General features: G+C 37.5%; 1 pseudogene; it reads right to left on the bottom strand.

The window, feature by feature from the left end:
* Positions 1-16,970: 16,970 nt before the first annotated feature.
* On the bottom strand, positions 16,971-19,207 carry LOC149179985 (GTP-binding nuclear protein Ran1A-like; annotated as a pseudogene).
* Positions 19,208-21,620: the final 2,413 nt, after the last annotated feature.

The raw sequence follows: 21,620 nt of genomic DNA, 5'->3' as shown, positions 1-21,620 counted from the left end.
TTATGTACCCAGCATAGAATTCCTGAATATGATGCCCCCACAGTTATGCTCATCCTCCAGACTCCGTTTTGAGAAGCCGGGCCCTTTTTGATAGTGTGTCAGCAACCTTGTTTTTTCCTCTGTCAATACGGCTGAACGAATTGTCCCTTCTAAAATTCTTTATTGATTCTATTTTGTTCGACCATCCCACTAGGTTGATGCTTTTAATGCCCTGAACAGACCTAACATGGTTGATTATGACCTTTGAATGCCTGAAAATTTGTAGGTCTTGGATGTTAAGATAGTCGCAAAAAGTGAAAGACCTGTGATCGCTATAACCTCAGCTTTGTTATTCGATCCTTGACCTCCATTCCAAAAAATTTGTATATGCTGTCCCTTCATAAGTATAATATAGACTCCACATGCTCAACAACCATTTAGGATATCACATATCACATATTTTTAAGATATCACATATCACAAATTTTTGTAGCTGCGATTGATACAAAACTATCTGAATAGGGAAATAGGGGTTTGCTCACTTCTGTAAAACCATTGCAGTATATCAACCTTTACGGTCCGGAGGGGTTTGCTCACTTCTGTAAAACCATTGCAGTATATCAACCTTTACGGTCCGGATTTTGGTAAGAAACAAGATCATTTTTTCTTTGAAAGATTGATTGGACTGAAAAAATTTAAAAGTCAAACCTGCACCAATCAGAAGCCGAGCACTAGAAGGGCAATGAAGTGATAAATTGAAAGAGAATTTACCTTTTTTGATGGGTTGGGCAGCTAAATGCTGATAAGGTAAAAGGATGCAAGGTCGTTCTCGCCAACCTTTATTTGTGCTATGATGAGGGAAGCTTCGGGCCCTGGTTCTATTGAAAGGGAAAAGGGTGAAAATTACCGCTGAATTTCCTTGGTTACATACTATATCCGCGAAACATCTGCAGATCTGGTGAATATATTTGAATTATTTGTCCAACATATCTAAAATTTTCTTCCAGTTTCCCATTCCTGTAAATTCAAAGGTTTAGACACAGAAGGCGCACTTAAATTTTATTATTTGCACTAGAACCTGCCATCATGGATATTTGATGTAATATGAAAAAATTGAAGGGCAATGAAGTGATAAACCGAAAGAGAATTTACCTTTTTTGATGGGTTGGGCAGCTAAATGCTGATAAGGTAGAAGGATGCAAGGTCGTTCTCGCCGACCCTTATTTGTGCTACGATGAGGGAAGCTTCGGGCCCTGGTTCTATTGAAAGGGAAAAGGGTGAAAATTACAGCTGAATTTCCTTGGTTACATATTATATCCAGGAAACATCTGCAGATCTGGTGAATATATTTGAATTACTTGTCCAACACATCTAAAATAGTTTAACATATTTCATTTTATTAGTTGCACTAGAACCTGCAATCATGGATATTTGTTGTAATATGGACAAATGGGCCCACTACCCCGCCATCGTTAACTTTAACATCTGACCTAAAATCATGGATATTTGTTGTAATATGGACAAATGGACCCACTACCCCGTCAGAGACTAAAAGACTACCGCTACGACAGTGACAATGACAGTGACAGTGGCTCCCTTGTTAACTTTAACATCTGACCTAGAATTATAATATTAGGAATCGAAAGCGTACAAAACTGAGCTTATCAAATGAATGCCCAACCCAGGCCGAGTATCGACTTATGAGAATAACCAATGAAAGTGATTGAGTTAAAAACAACCGTAACAATTCGATGCCACTCAATGAAAGTGATTGAGTTAAAAACTACCGTAACAATTCGATGCCAATCTATGTTGGACACTAATTAAATGAGATGAAGCAAGAAGGTACGGAATAGGTACGGAATCGAGTTTTATTGTAATATCTCAGACCAATTGACCGTTGAGGATAACAATTTTGCTGGTGTTTCAAAGGGAGGTTTTGGAATAGGGGCTCCGGTGATTTTGATAAATAATTAGGGAGGATATGGTTTTTATCTAATGTATTTGGTGATGGTATTTATAATGGTATTATGGTTAATTTTAGAGACTTAAACGTCTTAATCGAAGGTTATAAAGGAAGAATAAAAGAGGAAGGGAAGACATGGAATTTGGACATCTTCTCTTTGTATTTTTATTGAAGGCTCCGGCAGGCTTTCAGTTAGTGAGGCTTTTCAAGAAAGATTCTCGTGCTAGCTTTGGTGGGAGTAAGTTTCAGCCTGGCCAGCAACACAATTTCGGTGGTGCCATAGATCACCTTAGCTAGTTAAATTTCTTCCTTTTTATTTAATTGTGGAGGGCTTCTTATTAGATCATTCTTCTGGGTTATTGGGTCACCACTACACAACCCAATTTGGGTGGTGCCATGGTGGTGCCATAGATCACTTTAGCTAGTTAAATTTCTTTCTTTTTATTTAATTGTGGAGGAGGGCTTCTTGTTAGATCATTCTTCTGGGTTATTGGGTCTACACAAAGGGGAGTTTTAAAACAATATTTAAGACATTTTTTTTGGGTAAATGGTCTTAACTTGAGAAAGAAAAAAATATGTTGTTTTAAATATGGTCTTTAAGCTAGTGTCTCAAATATTGTCTTTATAAAAACAATATGTAACACAAGCAGTGTTGTATTTTAGGGGACAATTTCATTTTTGTCATTTTTGTCTCTAGAAAAACAATAGTCTGAATTAATGACATATTGTCTCGAGACAAACTATAAAAAAAATTATATTTAAAGACAATACAATATCACTTTTATTTAGACAATATAAAAAAGTAAATCCAAAACAATATATTTAAAAAAGTAAATCCAAAACAATATATCACCATTGAAATAAATAAATACACTACAGTATCCTTGATTAATTTATATTAATACGTAGTGAAATCGAATTGACAACCTCTTCTTATAAAGATAAAGCTCTTCCATTTAACGAACACCCTTTCAAAATTTTTTCAAAAAGTTATGATCTTACTTAAAATTACATACACATACTAAAATACCACCATACTTCCATAAACCTCAAGGCTCAAAACAAAGGCAGTTTTCATCCATGTGCAAATTTTGCAAAAAGTTATGTTCTTACTTAAAATTACATGCATATACTAAAATACAACCATACTTCCATAAACCTCAAGGCTCATAAACCTCAAGGCTCAAAACAAAGGCAGTTTTCATCCATGTCATGCACGCTTTACATGATAGAAGATAATAGACTCAAGAGAAAAAGACTTACTCTCTAGTTGGCCAAGCTGATAGAGAAATATCCATCTAGCTAGTAAGGCTTATAACTCTCTGCCTAGTAAGGACATAAATCTCTCGGGAGTAAGGTAAAGCTAGTAAGTAGATAATTGAGAGTGTGTTGCCTTGCTACTTAGTAGTACAACTCCTACAGTTGCGGAAACCCAGATAAGGGCTCCAAATCCCCTTCAGTTTCAACTAAGTATTTTTAGTTTGTACGGGGATATAGTTCCCTTATACGGAATAAATCAACTATGTGGGTTTTGGACCAACATTGTCCACGACAAAGATTTGGGGGTCTGTTATCTATCCAATGTTGGAGTCATGATTGCTGTTAAACCAAATTCCGTCATGGGAGCATTGGATTATCTTTCTACACCGCCATTAACGGGGAGCCAACAATCTCCCCCAACGCGAGCTTGGTGACCTTTGGCTGTGATACCACTTGTTGGAGTGAAGATTGCCGTTACACCAAAACCTATAGATGTTAGTAAATAGACACATCCCTAGATTTAAGCACATGCCACGAAACACACGGGAAGAATTGGATTATCCTTCTACATTGCCATTAATGGGGAGCCAACATCCAAAGCCCCAAGTTTTGATAGAAAAACATGACTTCTCACTTTTTAGGGTCCCCCTTAGGGCTGGCTTGCCATTCCAATACACATCCAATGTGCAGGTGAAGTAGGTGATGCAACTTCTGGTGAAGTGGTGTGCATTATGACTCCTGTCAGTTCAACTTCCAACCTCTCAAGCTTGATGGTCTTCCCTTTATCCCCGAGCTTGTCCTTAACATTCCTCGTACGCTTAATTGTTTTAGGCTTATGGCCGTTATGAAAACCCTACCAAGGTGAGGCGCTTCTGAGGTTTTACTCTACTTCCTTGTCCAGCCAGTACTCTATGGTTAGCTTTTGCTGCTAGTTTATGGCCTTTACGAGTAGGATGATTTCCCCAGCTGGTAGCATGAATCTCTCTACTTCTATTTATCCTTCTTGTCTTGGAGGGGCATCGCAAACCAAAATCGACACTCTGTAATCCATATTTCCCTTATATGTCTCTACTTTCCCTCTCCTTTGCTCGCTGCACGGGTGGAAGGCAACACGCCAACTCATTTTTAAGGTTGACACCAACATCAAGGCGAGAAGAGGGTCGATCTAGAGCGATACTGAGCTAATCAACATGCGGGGTGCTGGTTGATCCAAGTGTTTATGCCCTCTAATTGTAAAATGCAGAATCATCCTCCACCCTTTGCCTTCCACTATTTCCCTTCCCGCTCAATGATATGAAATATTGGTCAAAGATGTTCTTTTTCATTCCTGTCCTCTCCTCCTCTTCTTCGTCCGACACTTGGAAATTGTGCTTTGGAGACAATTTATTCTGTACATGTTCTAGCATAGTGTTTGCGGGAAAAGTGTCTATTCAGAACGACCCTATCCCACTATGGTGTGACAGTGACCTTAGAAACAAACAGAGAAAACTACTTGCACTATGAACTATAAACGAAGAGGAATAGGATGAACCAACATGTGTCTTACGCTAGTCCTTTGATCCAATCTCTCTCCTCTTTGACAGCTTCCAGCTACCTGCTCTCTTACGTTCCCAGCTTTACCAAGTTCCTGTAAGATCACAGAAGAAGAAAACTACACAAAGACATGGATTTACATTCATAAATAGCTTAGGATCAGATTTAATCTAAACATACAAATGTAACAAACATCAATGATACACAAGCATGTAGGAGAAACTCAAATAGTTTTATTGATATAACAAGAAGATCCAGGAGGAGTTACACCCGATGATTCCTGATCTAGCATCAACCTCCCAGCAAAGGAGTCCCCTCTTCACCTCCAACAAAGCATAAATCACCCAATACTTTGATATCTATCTCAAAACCAACAGCAATTCTCTGCAATGTACAAAATTCTAGCCTCTGGATCTTCGGGATGAGGGATCCATATATAGATGTATGCAAAGAGGATGAGTCAGCTTATGATTTGACTAGTGGCTTCTCTCTGTCAGTTCTTGCTTCCACTTGGAGACTGAGAGCCTCTTACTCATCCTTGGTTGAACTGAGTGAGGCAAGTGTCATTGGGGAAGATTCTGGAAAATTCCATTGTTCGTCCACCTCTCGGAATGACACTGCCATTTGTCATTTCCCACTCAACGCACCCTGGTAGTGCATTTAGGTGCGTTTCAACGCACCTAGCTAGTGTATTTGGGTGCTATGCAACGCAGCTAGCTAGTGGAGCAGCTGAAATGATCCTGATTTGACTGATTCTGAGCAGTCTCTGGTGGAGAACTTCTGGGAGAAGCTGTAATTTGTTGACCTTGGCCCTCTACGGGTCGGAACAACACTTTTAGGGACTTAGGATCCCTTGGTTTATGGACATTTCATGCTTAGAGCTGTAAGGCACAAAAATGTCTATAACAGTTGCCCCCTAAAGTATGAGGTCGTTTATCGGGTGAAATACTTTATTAGGAGGATCCGAAGTTCTTTCAATGCTGGGGGGAGACTTGTAATAAGATACAATACAATACATTATCTTCATACTGTTTTCATGATCTAGCTGAGGTCGGCATTCCCATGCTCAACTTTATAAATTCATTTTCATGTACATAGGACAAACAATCGTCTGATGGTAGACTTATGATTCTGATAGAGCCATCATCCTTTTGGTAGGATGATTATCTGTGTTGCAATGCTGTACATTTCAATGTCTTTATTTTCCTGAATATATATCGCAGCCCGGATGAATGAAACTATATCTGGGGTCTTCAATCTCGTCCGATCTTCACTCGAAGTACAAGTCGATCCATGTGAGAAATGTTTTGAAGTCGAACATGGAAAGACATCGCTTGATTACCAGTCAATGATGTAAACTGTTAACAAGCGCGAGAGGAATCAGCGATAATGATGATGACCCTCAAGGTACTGCAGTACAATTCACGTGGTTTGAATAAAGGACTTGGCGTCGAACACCACGCAAAATATTTCGGTCGAAGGTCATTGATGTATACCTGTCGCCGGAAGTGAGAAACTTGCCATTGAGGCATGCAAGCTTCAAAGTACTGAATGGGGTGTTCCTAGATCAACTTCTTGGATAATGAGCTAGTGTCGATAAGAAGCGATCCATCAAAGGAGGGCCTTAATGAATCCCACATCAATGACACGGAACGGAGCAAATGATTTTGATGGAGGTGAAAACGATCTGATGATATATGGTTCAGGATGGCGGTCATGAAAGAATGAAGTATAATGTATGGTAGTGGACGGGACACAGGTGACTTCTCTGGATGACTTCTCTTGAACATGTCGGTGACACTTATGTGATGGATTGGTAGCATTTACCCCAAATGTGGATGGTATGGCGTGACCATGGTGATGTGACCGATGAATGAAACAACCCAACCCGACTCAGGCACGGAGTGGAAGTGTCATGTTCAAGAGCGACTTGCTACCAATAAAGATTCTTTGAGTTTCTTCCCAATTTTCCCCAGTCATTGCTGACCAGTACCTCTTTATTTTTGTCAAGCTTGAGGAGGATAACATATGCTTGTTCTATAATTTGCCCTTCGGGTAAACCCATCGCTATGTTTTAACGAGCGTAGCGATAGTGAAACTCGTTCTCGTCTAAAGACAAGTTTGTCGCTATTAATCTTTTTAACAAGTTTAACGACAAAGATAACTTGGTCCTTTTCTTATTTAGAGAGTCTGAAAAGGTACGTAAAGGTAACTCCAAAATTCCTTTTTTGTCATCTAATCCCTTAAGTCCGAAAAAGTATAAAATAATACAGAAGGGATGAATTTTCGATAGTTTTAACGAGCCGAACAAAACAAGCGCTCGATCTTTTTGTGCAATAATCCCTCAGGTCCAAAAATATTAAAATCTAGAGGAGGGATAGCGCTTCCGGTCACTTTAACGAGCTGGAAGGCCAAAACTCGGCAATATTTTCATATTTTACGAGCAGTTGGAAAGAGCTTAAAGAAGACTCGTCTTTTGAGGAACGAGTGATAAAATGGGTAGCAGCTGATTCCAGGTAAGGGTTGGAATTTTCCAATCACGGCAGTGTCACAAGGATTTCTAGTGAAACCACTCTTCGTAGCTGTTCCTCAAAATGGGTAAAAAATCAAATGGAGGTGAATGATCAGCCAATGGAAAAGTGGAGGTGATGGTGCAAACACGACCAAGGCTTTAATGGCTGAAATGTTACATTCATGGTGGTTATTTACCGGGGAATAGTTCATTTTTTAACGAGCTTAAATGCGGGTGGAAACATTTGCTCATCTCTTATGTTTATTTTTTAACGAGCTTGAACTATGTGCTAAAACTGCTCGATTAATCTAGTCATATGATAAGAATGTCTCATACAAAAACCGGCAAGCTTTCGAGCGTTGCCCCACATCCCTTCTTTATGCAAGTTAGGAAACGACTAATCCAAAAAACAGATAAATAATCACTCTTTGCTTGCACTCCAAAAGGTTTGCATGCCCCCAGGTATAAAATATGGTTTCAAGGTTACCCCTCAATTTGCAGACAAAACATTTGTTCTATCAGGAAAGGCCTACCTCTTACAGGTTACCCAAATATTTTTCTATTCACGGTGCAAACAAAACACTTCTTTGGCGATGTTGCTCGAAATAAACAAAGGTGAGTGACGATGCCCGCCAACTCACATAACTTTGACAAGAGAATCTTATTCTAGAATAACCCCTCTTCCACCGACGGATGAGGTACAGACTAGTCATATTCTCCCGCGGAAACCTACCCTATACCCGAAGTTCTCCTGCCGAAGCAGACCAGGATGCATGCCCCCTGGGTTTCAGTCATATCCCTCCGAATTACTCGCACTCATCGGGAGGACAGACTGGAGATTGAGACATTTCTTGCGTGAAGAGACCATTTAGGGATGGTATATGACTATTTGCTATGCGTGATCCGGGAAATGAAAGCTGGTCCACGAGCTTGACCACTCTTCCTTCGTGCGGAAAACACATTACTCTAAAGAGTGAGGAGACGATGGCTCCCATGCAATAAATATAGTCTCGTCCAAGGAGTAGGTTATAATCCAAGGGTCCTTGAACAACCATTACGTTCATTTGAACTGTCTTCCTTCTCAATGTTATGGGCACATCGGGAAGGATCCCTAAAGGTCGACTGGTTCCTTTATCAAAGCCTGTCAGATTTCTCATCTCAGGCAAAAGCGATGGCGAACCAAGCGCTTTCCAAGCAGTAAAGGAAAGGATACTCATAGAAGCCCCCTCATCTATGATGGTACCAGCCATGACCATTCTATATATTTGAACGATAATTCAGAATGGTATGCTTGTTGGTAAACGGGGTCTGCCTAGTTGATTCCAATCGAAGGAGACAACTAGGTTTCTTGGAGGTGGGACCGAGTAGACGGCCGGGTATGGCTCTGACGAACTTCCCTCCTGCGGTAAGAGAATGGGTAGATTGCCCCCATGTTCGTCGGAGTCTGTGTTGATGAAGAGAATTTGGACGGTGTCATCCTTGTTTTCTTCAGTAACTGTATCATCCAAAGATAGAACCTCTAAAGGCAAGACCGGGTCAACTGTCGCCTCGACCTTTTGACTTTCATCTGGTATGGATTAAGATGTTTTATCTTCGATGATAGGTGCTTCAGCCGACCACTTGAGCGGGCCAGCTGGATTTTCAACTAGCGACGGAATCGGCAAGAGTTTTTTGTATCCAGGAGGAAGTCGTAACGGTGAAACTGGACGATCATCCAAAACTCTTTTCGCTTCGTCTAAGAAGGGACAACGGTGGACGACATGATTGCTTTCACACAGTTTACAAGGAAATCTAGCTTTCCCTTTTTGTCCTGGGGCTTCACTTTCGCTAGTTGACGATGTGCTTTCAACATGATCATCAGAGGTTGATGACACCAGATTGTGCAAACGAGGAGACCAGTCCCTTAGTATCCGAGGGATGCAAGGACAATCTCTGTGAAAGTGGTCTCCTTTGCAAATGACACATGGCGATTTAGGCCTGGTTGGTGCAGTGTGTGGATTTTCGTTAGACGACACTCGTTTTCCTCCATTCGCCTTTGGCTCCTTCTTCTTCTTCTTCTTCTCTTTCTTCTTCTTCTCCTTCTTCTCCTTAGGAACTTGACTTTTGGCTTTGCTAGCCCCATCAAGCGAAGAGGAAGGAGGAGAGGAAGAATTAGAGGAAGTAGAAGGTTGGTGGGCAACTCTGGACTCGTCTAATTGCTGATTCGATTGTTCAGGAATGGTGGTGTTCTGAACGATATTGGTTGAGAAGATCCATATTGGCAAGCCAATTGTCAGTCCTGGAAGCGACAATGTGGCCATATGGGGTGCACCAACATCTCCCCAAGAGGAGAAGGGACTAGGATTTCCACCAAGGGGAATTCCTTGGTTGGTAGACTCCATTTTCTCAACCTAAGATCAACGTAGGAAAAGGGTATGAATATTCCGTTTAAAATAAATTTTTAGACGCTTTGACACAACTTGTTTTTTCAATTTTTAATATTTAAGAAAAAACAAAAGATGACTCTAGTCTCCTTCGATTTTTAATGAGCCTGAAGTGACAAGTGCTCAGATGGACCTTTTCCGTTAAGGAGTCTGAAAAGGAATGAAAGGGACTACTCTGGAGATCTAGGTAGAGGGAGTACCAAACCAATCGCGAAACTGCAGAATACTTTTTACGGTACGACAATAAATCTTCCCGAATGCTGTGTTCAGTGCATTGCGATCTGTAGGGCCGCCGACACGGCTTCCTATGGATAAATGTTTTTAAGCCTATAGGGGTCTCCCAATATATACTCGACGGTGTGTGGGAGCACAAGTCCGTACTGGCACTTATCGTCTCAAAGTGGAGGAATCACCCAACCATAAGTGAGGACAACAGTTACCAGGCTTTACGACGCTGGAATACGTCTCTAGCCTAGACCTCTAAATGTTGTGCGTTAAGTTCCAAAGCGTTGTTAGATTCATTCAATTTATTTTAAGTTGATCTTTCTTATGAAGTTTTCCTTTTGGGATCACCACGAGATGTAGATGTAGTTCCTAAAATGCAATCTAAAGATGATAAGAAAACTTTTATCTCTTTTCATCAATGAAAATCCTAGCTACAAGGGGAAAAGAAAGACACAATCTTTTCTCAAAGAGCAAAGAGCACACTGTAAATGCACTTTCCCTAAATCAAGCCAAACAGACTGTCAATATGCAAATGCACATGTGCATGTATTTGTTTTCACTTTGTTAATATTGATGCCTAAAAAGAAAGTTGATGTACAAATCTGAATTTGCTTTCAAGTGATAAACACAAACAAGATTCTTTTCGAAATCAAAAGGTAGAGATGATTACGACACTTTATGATTTTGAAATAAATGCTTGTTTCGACACTAGAAAGTCACAAATTCAAACCAAAGGCAAATGTAAAAGCATAATCGACTGTCAACAGGAAATAAACTTTCTCCTAAGATCAAAATCGACACTTACGATAGATCTAAATCAAAGGACGACAGTATCACTATTCTACTTTTTCAATGGAAAATTGTAAATGATGTAACAAACACACAAAGAACATCTACAGTCTTTTTGTACAAAGGAGGCGGAATTAAGCCAAAGAAAAGGGGTTTTTAAACAGACACCCACACTGATCACAGGCTGCAAAAATCAGAGACAAAATTGAAAAAATGAAGCAAAGAACCTCAGTTGCACAAGGCTAGGCTGATCAGCGCACCTGTTACACAGAGAAACTGGATTGCAGCGCAGGTAGCCCTCTCGAGAACTGCGTTGAAATGCAAAATCTCCTCACAGAGCCTGCGCTGGGGCAGAAACGAGAATTCTATCCAGGTTCTGGGTCACGGTTTGCAGTTTAATCTATGGTTTTTGGCAGAGTAAAAGCAATCAGTAATGCACAATCAGAGGGTAGATTTAAAAGAGGTCTAAGAGCTATCACAAAGGGCAATCAGATCATTTGTGAATCAGTTGTTCAAATCATAAACAAATCTAGTGAATGGATTGAAGTAGCAGATGTCTACTTTGCCTTTGATAATGGCAAATGCAGTTCGATTGCTACTTCTATGTTTATGAAACAAACAACAAGAGAAACACAAACAAACTAATTAGACACGATCCCCAGCGGAGTCGCCATTTTGTTTGTGGGAAAAGTGTCTATTCAGAATGACCCTATCCCACTAAGGTGTGACAATAACCTTAGAAACAAACAGAGAAAACTACTTTCGTGTTCTTCTTTATGAACTATAAACGAAAAGGAATAGGATGAACCAACCTGTGTCTTGCGCTAGTTCTTTGATCCAATCTCTCTCCTCTTTGACAGCTTCCAGCTACCTGCTCTCTTACTTGCCCAGCTTCACCAAGTTCCTGTAAGATCACAGAAGAAGAAAACTACACAAAGACATGGATTTATATTCATAAATACATTAGGATCAGATTTAAGCTAAACATACAAATGTAACAAACATCAATGATACACAAGCATGTAGGAGAAACTCAAATAGTTTTATTGATATAACAAGAAGATCCAGGAGGACTTACAATTGATGATTCCTGATCCAGCATTAACCTCCCAGCAAAGGAGTCCCCTCTTCACCTCCAACAAAGCATAAATCACCCAATACTCTGATATCTATCTCAAAACCAACATCAATTCTCTGCAATGTACAAAATTCCAGCCTTTGGATCTTCGGGATGAGGGATCCATATATAGATGTATGCAAAGAGGATGAGTCAGCTTATGATCTGACTAGTGGCTTCTCTCTGTCAGTTCTTGCTTCCACTTGGATACTGAGAGCCTCTTACTCATCCTTGGTCGAACTCAGTGAGGCAAGTGTCATTGGGGAAGATTCTGGAAACTTCCATTGTCTGTCCACCTCGCGGAATGACACTGCCATTTGTCATTTCCTGCTCAAGGCATCTTGGTAGTGCATTTAGGTGCGTTGCAATGCACCTAGCTAGTGTACTTGGGTGCTATGCAACGCAGCTAGCTAGTGGAGCAGCTGAAATGATCCTGATTTGACTGATTCTGAGCAGTCTCTGGTGGAGAACTTCTGGGAGAAGCTGTAATTTGTTGACCTTGTTCCTCTAGGGGTCGGAACAACACTTTTAGGGACTTAGGATCCCTTGGTTTATGGAAATTTCATGCTTAGAGCTGTAGGGCACAAAAATTTCTATAACACATAGCTAAAGGAAGGCACACTGTATTACCGATTATACTTTGCTAGTAGAAATTGTCACATCCTGAGTGTAACTAGACCATAATGGAATGTGAAGGATTTGCTATGGTGTATGTGTTGTAGGAATTCAAGCTTTACCTTATAGGCTGGACGTTTCAGTTTTTAACAAATTACTAAATGGAAGGTTAGATCGGCTGATGATTGTTGTTATTCTAGGATTTTCATTTTTAGGTGGTGGTTACACAAGGTAATAAAAACGCGTGGCTTGATCATCTCTGCTAGAGATAGTAGGGGGGAGGAATTGGAAAAGTTAACGAATTACCTAATGCCTATCTATTTTGATGCTTAAATTATTTGGACACTAATTAAATGAAATGATCCAAGAGGCTTCGAAATCAAGTTTATTTTGACGATGTCCTTGCTGCTTGTAACCTCGCCTGTAGAAAATATTGTCCATAAGGGACAACGTGAAATAGTCGAAGAATATCCAAAATTGTGGCTCTGCAAGCCTTTTAATAGTCGAAGGATATCCAAAATTGCGGCTCTGCAAGCCTTTTAATTTTCCAAGTAACACACTGTTGCTAAGAAAAAGTGAGAATAAAATATATTTTTATTCCATTTTTTAAATTTATAGTAATCAAAATAAAAAATATGCTTTAAATAGAAAAATAATGTCAACTATAATTAAAAAAAAATGAATATGATGTAAACCAATTAAGAATATGAATATATCAAAATCTCTTTTCATTGAGCAGAAAAGCTCATTCTACAGTTCAGTATGAGGGGATGTTTAAGTTTGCTTGAAATCAAAATAAAAATTAAAAATTATGTTCTAAATAGAAAAATAATATCATCTATAATTAAAAAATAAAATGAATATAGTGTAAAAAAAAAGTGAAACAAAAATTTAAATATTATACTTTTCAAAAAATATTTTAACTAGAAATTTAAATAAACTATTTGAAAAACTATGTTACTAATTTAATTTACATCGAAATCAATTTCATATGCATCCATATATTTAAAAATTCAATTTTTAAATTTTTACAATTAATTTTTTTATGTTGTCTTATATATATCTTTTTTCAATATTCAAAAACACAATTTAAACAATAAAAAATAACATATTATATTTTACACTCTAAAATAATTTTCCCCTCCACTCACATTAAATCTATACTCAAAATAAATCCATACTCCCCCTTAACCCCTATTAAATCTATACTCAAAATAAATCCATATTCCCTCTTAACCCGTATTAAATCCATACACAAAATAAACCTAGTAACTAAAAGACGACGTAACACATCCTGAATACGGTTATCGATCCCAGCGCTTATATGGCTGGGTTTATTGAGCTAGCATCTGTTCACTGCGTAATTGAAGAAGCGGAACAGTCACACGCTGGTTCCACGTGTTTACAAAGCGTGCTATCCCTAATAATACCAGCGGAATTCTATTTACAATCCATTACTCATATGGTGTTGACCATCGGGGTCCCCAGGAATCGTTCGTTTGGATTCGAATTCACCCCAGCATTTCTATTACCAGAGGACATTCTCGATTCTTCATTCTCACTTTCGGTTTCATATACCTTCACTTGCTGCACAGTACAATGGTGGTAACTACTATCAGTCGGCGTCGTAATTGTCATGTGATAATTTGGCTGGACAAGACGAATTAACAACTGAGAATCATAATCATCATAATTCGTTCAAATACCTCATGCGGAATTTGGTTGTGAGTCGAGTATTTAAGAAAAGCTCCATCTATTCTTTCCCGGTAATGTTTTGAAGCTAGAAATTCCTGCTCTCTGATTCATGTTTCCATACCTCAGTGTGTTCAACATTTAGAAATTTTGGATGCAAATGTATCAGAACTGACTACTTAAAATCTATTTTTTTTTTAAATGAATTGGGGTATCTAAGTTCCCCAATACTGATGTGGAAAGGCTTACCTTCTCTACCGATGGGCATCAAGCTCTTACAACGGCCAGGTATCATTGGGAGCTGAAGGAATATGAGACTGATAATTGCAACCCATCTAAAGCTGTTCACCATATCTTACGTTGTATTCCAAAATTATGTTGTTTAGCTGAAAGAGAAAGAATGTAGATAAGCTAATTAGATTTGATGATATTGATAAACTAAGTTTCGAAACGCTAAATCATAGCAAAAGGAAAAAGCCTGCCGCTTTAAATAACAAATTTGGAATTCAGATCGTCAAAAGCAGCCTGGAAACGAATGATTTAATTAAGCTACGTACATAATCGGCGGAAAAAAAGAAAAACAGATCATGTCTTCACCCGTGCAAATAAACAAATCGAAAGATTTTTTCAATGCATAAAATGGTTTTTTAAAGTCTATGTAACAACCTTCAACGGTCACCATTAAATCGGAACTGTCGTCAAACTAATCTTATTTAGCATTATTCAAATATCGGGGTGAATGGTGAGGATATGAAAAAGCAAAAGCAGTAAATCTACAGCGTTCGTTTAGCACTGGCCATATAATGTAATCAATGAAATTGGCATGGAATAGAACAAATCTCAGAACGCTTAGTGCCATAATGAACAAAATAATATTGTGTTTTTTTTAGATTTTGATATCCTTTCACTATTGCATGTAGAGGGTTTTAAGACAATATTTGAGTCAATTGTCTTAACTTGACAAAAAGAAACTTGTGTATTATCTTAAATATTGTTTCTTAGTCGGTGTGGCAAAATATAATATCTCAAAAACTTGTCTCTATAAAGACAATATAAACACATATTATTATTGTCTCTATAAAGACAAGAATTATTGTCTATTAAGAGACAATTTGATTTGTCTCTCTAGAGATAATTTCATTTGTCTCTCTAGAGACAACTTCATTTGTGTCTCTTTAGAGACAATTACATTTTTGTCTTTTTAGAGACAATGGCTGAGATTAAAATCATGTTGTCTCTATACAGACAATATGTCGATAATTAAAACTATTGTCTTTCTAGAGACAATATAAAAATTATTTAAAAATAAATAAATGTCCATAATTGTCTCTTTAGAGACAATATAAAAAATTATTAAAAATAAAATAAATGTCCATAATTCAAACTATTGTCTCTCTAGAGACAATATAAAAAATTATTTAAAAATAAATAAATAAAATCATTTTGAATGTTCTTTCAAAGTAGTTTCACATTCAAAGTTCATAAATAGTACTCGTGTATGAGAGAAACCACCACTGAAATTGCTATATGATAGAAACCACCGCATATGGGTTATTAACATTACCTTTGTTAGGCAAGAGAGGATTCAATTCATTACTAAATTTATGCCCAAGTTTTACTTTGTGTTCCAACAAAACCTGGCACCCCTGTAAATCTGTAGGTTTACTCTGCCAATTAAATAATAACACGCTGTGTGTGTGGAGCGCTCAGTCTAGCATTCACATTTCCACACCGGTAATTACCAACATCACAATGTAACATTCCATGCCTGATGTGGTTTTCGTCCAACAGACATGAAGACAAGCAACACTTCAGAAAATATTGCTCGAGCATTAAGCATGTCAAACCAACAGCAAATAAAATGTGACGCCTAATCAATAAAACGGCATAGAACTATTTCCTTCAAAGCCAAAGTTACCTAGCATTGGCATGAATATAAGTGATAAATATATAAAAGTGAGGACTGGCAATTGATGTCGGAACACTCCTATAAAATCTAAATCACGCCAACATTAATACAGAGCATAAAATTCTTTCCTCCAAGACCACGTGAGCTTAACATGGCCACCCATATATAAATGCAATGTTCAGCCAGCATATTTAATTATTGTCAGCTTTTCAACAGTGTGCCATCTTCTAAAGCTTTAATATCTACTTCAGATGGGAGTCAGAAGTTTTGATTTAAGATGCTAAATTAGCTTTGATAAGCATTCCATATCCCAGTTTTACTATAGTTAAAGAAGAATCTGTAGACTGTTGAATGGAAACGACTTTAGATTTAGACAATGCGAATCTTTATGCAGAAATCAATCGAGAGCCCAATTAATGAAATGGCAATACCTTTATGTGTTCGACAGACAACATACCCACAAGAATACCCAGGCAGGCTTGATAGCCACAGTTATCAACTATGTAAACCAATTTCAGAGTTAAAATAAATCCTCAGACATAGCTAGAATTTTCAGAGAAAGTTTTAACAAGCCATAATATATTACAAGAAACAATCATCGCAACTAGAATTTCCCGCAACAGTACAAAACGAAAGGCACTTGAGCTTTCTTGAAATATTTGAAGAGTACAAAAATTTCTTGTGCAAAATGTGCAAGAGTATATAATAGGAAAAACTATCTTAGCATATAAAAATAGCTCTGTAATGGAGTTGAACTAAGATAACTTAGCCAACTCCACTGATGAAAACATCTTCATAGTACCCAAATCACATATAGAGAGATGCGATAATGCTATTCTAAGCCCCAAATACAAATCATAATTAAATGTTGGAACTCAAGAGAAAACTTCAATGATACAAAATTAATTGAATCCGCCAATCCATAAATATGCAAAAGCATCTTAACAAAGCTATTCAAAAGCATCATCATCGTCATATAGAAGGGGTTGGGCCACAATTTCTACAAGTTCTGCCTCGTACCTGACAACATAAAAGATTGTAAGCCAAAGTTTCAATCTTTTAGAAATGGAACAAATTATTTCAATAAAAGCTAACAAAAAATAATAAGAAAATAACATTCTACTTACTGCTGCTGGGTTGCAAGGTCTATCTGAACCTCAGGAGGAGCAAGAGCAGGTGACTCCACAAAATGAAGGTTTGGATCCCTATAAAAATAACCTATTATATAATCAATGTAAAATTTTTAATATAACATTCATATTAGGGAGCATCAGAAACTAGATTAAAGGCTCACCCTGAGAGCTTCCATGCCAAGTACAGGAATGGCTTCTCAAATTTATAGTTACTTTTTGCAGATATCTCATAGTACTAAAGATTATTCTTTCTATGAAAAGTAACTTGCTTAGCTTTCACTTGCCTATTCTTCACATCAACCTTGTTTCCACAAAGAACACTAGGAATGTTCTCACACACCCTGAAATTCACAGAGATATTTAGCTAATTGGTTCAAGCAGTCGTGCCACCACACAATTAATGAACCATCATTTCTACTTAGAGATCCAACCCCTCTATAAAAGAGATACCTGCAAAGATCTCTGTGCCATGTTGGGACATTCTTGTAAGTCAATCGTGCAGTAACATCAAACATGATAACTTCACATTGCCCATCAATACTGCAACAAACAAAATCCCAATCAATGAATAAGAAGGAAACAAATAAATGCTTAGGTAGACCGGAAATTAGATGAGTGAATGGAATCAACTCAAGGCCAACATTACTCAGTAATGGCTTGTAGCCTTTGGGCTGAGCCCCTTTCTTTAAGATACATAGGTGTATATAATTAGAAAAAAAGAAAAAAAACGTCTGCTTGCCGCAAACTGTATCGACCCTAATCTAAGGCAGAGATTATTGCAGGTTGTGTTAAGATGTGGTAGAGCATTTCCTCTGTAATAAGGAAGGCCAGAAAGCAGAGTGGCACAGCTGGGGACCCGCTCTGTGGACATTATCTACGCCAAATTGAACACCCAAAAAGGAAAAATGGGTTTGGAATAGAATGGAATAGCAGGTTGGTAGGGTTATTATCTTGTTCGTGTTTTAACTCTTTCCATCATACAAGTATTAATAACATGGAAGCAATCAGGAATTAATTCAAAAGAACATTGTAATTGAGGGGCAGGGTTCGGACCCTCTCAACAAGGGAGGTTGTAAGCTTAGGGGATAAGACCCTCTTTAGTCAATTACATAAAACATCATATGAATTGTATAGGAATGTGCAGCTAAACCAAACAAAAAACGTGACATAGTTAAAAGCTGTGCAATACTATGAACTCATAAAACAAAAACGAGTACAAATTCCTGTACAGAAAGGCCGCGGTGCGGTAACATTTAAACAAGCACAAACGAGGAAAAAATATTCTGTTGTTAAAAGCAGTATACCCTCACAATAAATTATAGTCCAGTAAACAAGTAGCCCAATATGCCGTGAGAAAAATAAGCACAAGCGTGCTTTAAAATATATATACAGTTCCAATTGTCCGAGCAGAGGAATTGCAGTCAGACATCCAAATTCAAGAGTCTAAAATTACATTTGTCATGTCCATGGTAACTAGAGCCTCGAGGGAACGAATAACCCTCCCCACCCTGGTTAAATAAAAAATAAAGGTGACCTAGAGGGTTACCCTCCTCTAAACATAAGAAAAACTTTGAAGCAAAACATACATAGTCGAAGCTGGTAGGATTCCCCATACCTGGAACTCAAAACAGAACTGGGGTGGGGTTTTCCTTAGTCTTTAGGTCGTGTGAGGAACGGGTGCCTAATATGTACAAGGACCAACCTGAATAGCACATGTTAGACAACAATAGAAGCAATGCAAACCGCAGTAAAACAAAAACTCAAGGAATTTATCCTTGTGCTTGCCAAGACACTTACCACTGAAGAAAACTCTGGCCAACAAATGAACAACACTCATTCTAGTGCTGTAGGAGGACCCCATTGCCGAATAACCCTACACACGCATGATGCATGAGCATAATTGAGAAGTTTATCAGTAAATCGAAAAGAACGCATAGCCAAAAGGTTACAGAAGGAACAAGACATTGTGCGGTTATCTACCTGAAGGGTTTGGAAACGAATCCTCCAGCATTTGAACAGGGTCTGTGAGCTAGGCTCCCCGAGACGGAACACATGGACTGAACTAGAGCAAAGCCGTAGAGAAATTTCCCAAAAACATGATCCCATGACCCAAGGAAAGCGTTAGTTTAGTAGGTAGCCCGCGGAGACAATCTTCCACCATTGGATTACGAAGTGTGCCCTCCACTGTTGATGCAAGGCGAAAAGACTGGACAGCCTGCCAGCCTCCTACAATATGAAGCAGAGCAAGAGATAATTCTCACAGTAATGGATACGGGGTGCCACGTGATGGCTAAAGGGAAAACGTAAAGTTAACCCCAGGACCATTGTCGCGTGGTTAACATGCATCCAAACCATACAAAGATTTTTATTAAAGTTAAAAAGCAGTACGCTAATCCCTTAAACCATACCTGTATGAAAATTGACGTGCATAAAGTGACATAAGGTAAATGAATCATAGGAAATTGTATATATACTTCCAAAGGGTAATCTTGGGTATGTAAAACCTTATGAATATATATATATATATATATATATATAGATATATATATATATATATATATATATATATATATATATATATATATATATATATATATATATATATATTATTCTTTAGAAATGGGGTTAGGATAGTACATCATGAGATTGTGGTCTTAACGAGATGTCTGGCGAGGCCAGGGGCTCGTTTGCCTCGTAACTGCTTTAGAGGTCAGAAAAGAAATCCAACGCCTTGACTGTATGCTTTCAAAAATCCAATGCGGATAAGGAAACATCACCATTAAATGCTTTATCGTACTTCTATATGATATTTTCCTGGGGAGCTTATGCTTTCATAATAAATTTTATTGCAATACATGTTTTTCTATGTATCGTCACTCGTTGTTCAGGTTGTGGTGTTGGGGAATTACATAATTCATATTGTGTTGACTAAGATTTTCTATGTGGAAAACATTGGTTGCATTAGTGGCAAATATTCACTTATGAAGGCAAATCTAGTTAATCCTCCTCCATATGCTTAAAGCAATCAACGGTGAACATTGTCGCATCCTCAAGATCGAAAAAACCTCAGAAGCATCATATGCATGATGTTTATGCTAAGACGAGCCCGAAAACGCGATTTAGTCAAAGTCCAGAGTACTTCCAAAAGCCGAATCAAAATCGTCGTGAGCGTCAATGTTATGTAGATCTGTTCCAAAGATATTAGGATAATAGATTAAACCCAAGAAATAACAAGATAGAAATAGATAGAAATGCTTCTTTATTACCAAACCATTAAGGTAGGGTAAGACCATACATTCACTCCTTAAGGAAGGAGAACACTCCACAAGCCATATGGCTGTTCATACAAGAATAGTTTTCTTCCTCTTCATATTCTCCATGTTGAGTCTCTAGCCTTTATATAGGCCTCATACATACAATACCATGTACCATTACCATGGTTTCCTCATACCATCAACTAATACCATGGGCCCCTTACATTATTATTAACTACTTGTGGTCCCTTACATGACATGGGTTAACCACCTTATTTATTACTATGGCCCATCCCGTTATTACATTATTACCTTGGGTACCTCCCTTGGTACCCCATATTATCCCCCCTAGGTACATAACAGTCAAAAATAGACTCAACAAAAACACTTATAGGAATTCACTAAGAAAAAGTAAATAAGAGAGACAAAACTAGTGATAAAAAAAATATTTTTTGTTTTATATACCCCGCCAATTTGCTAAATGCCAAATTATTTATCTTCCATATTGGTGAATTCTCCACGTAGAACCATACAAGTAATAAACATCACAACGTTGAAGTCATTAAGATATATATGATAATAAGGCAGAGAGAAAAGAGGTGTTAGGCACATGGGAGAATGTGAAAGACGAGAGATGGAGAGGCTGCTTTAAGGCAAGACGAGTTTTTAAAGAAAAAAACTTAATAGGTTTCATGTGTTAACCTTAATGCATTAAGGTTATTAAAATTAGTGCTTATATTTAACGGAAGTGATAATATACATATACATTAATATTAAAACAATATAATGGACACCATGTAATTCATATAACTCGTTAACATAAAGTATATAATGGGTTGAGGTTATAATTAATATTTATGGATGACTATAATTTTTTATTAGAAAAAATAGGATTTATAGGATGTGGTATTATGAGAATATATTTAAATTAAATTTTAAAATTAGAAGTAAAGGTTTATCTATATATATATATATATATATATATATATATATATATATATATATATAATAAGTGTTATTTATATTATATAAAACATGTATTAAGTATAGTATAAAAATGACTCACCAAGTTTTAAGGAATGAGAAGGAATTTATATAATTTGGAATTAGTCATTTAATAAATTAGATAATAGAGTTTAAATTTGTTTAATTATTATTAAAGTATTATGTTGAAATGAGTAATAAAAATTGAATTTTTTTATTTAATATTAAA

The sequence above is a fragment of the Pinus tabuliformis genome, chromosome 3_2 (genome assembly GCF_031772625.1).
Source record: "Pinus tabuliformis cultivar Carrire ecotype Pingquan chromosome 3_2, CPIR1, whole genome shotgun sequence".
In the NCBI taxonomy this organism is placed as follows: Eukaryota; Viridiplantae; Streptophyta; class Pinopsida; order Pinales; family Pinaceae; genus Pinus; species Pinus tabuliformis.
This window is presented reverse-complemented; position numbering and strand designations above follow the sequence as displayed.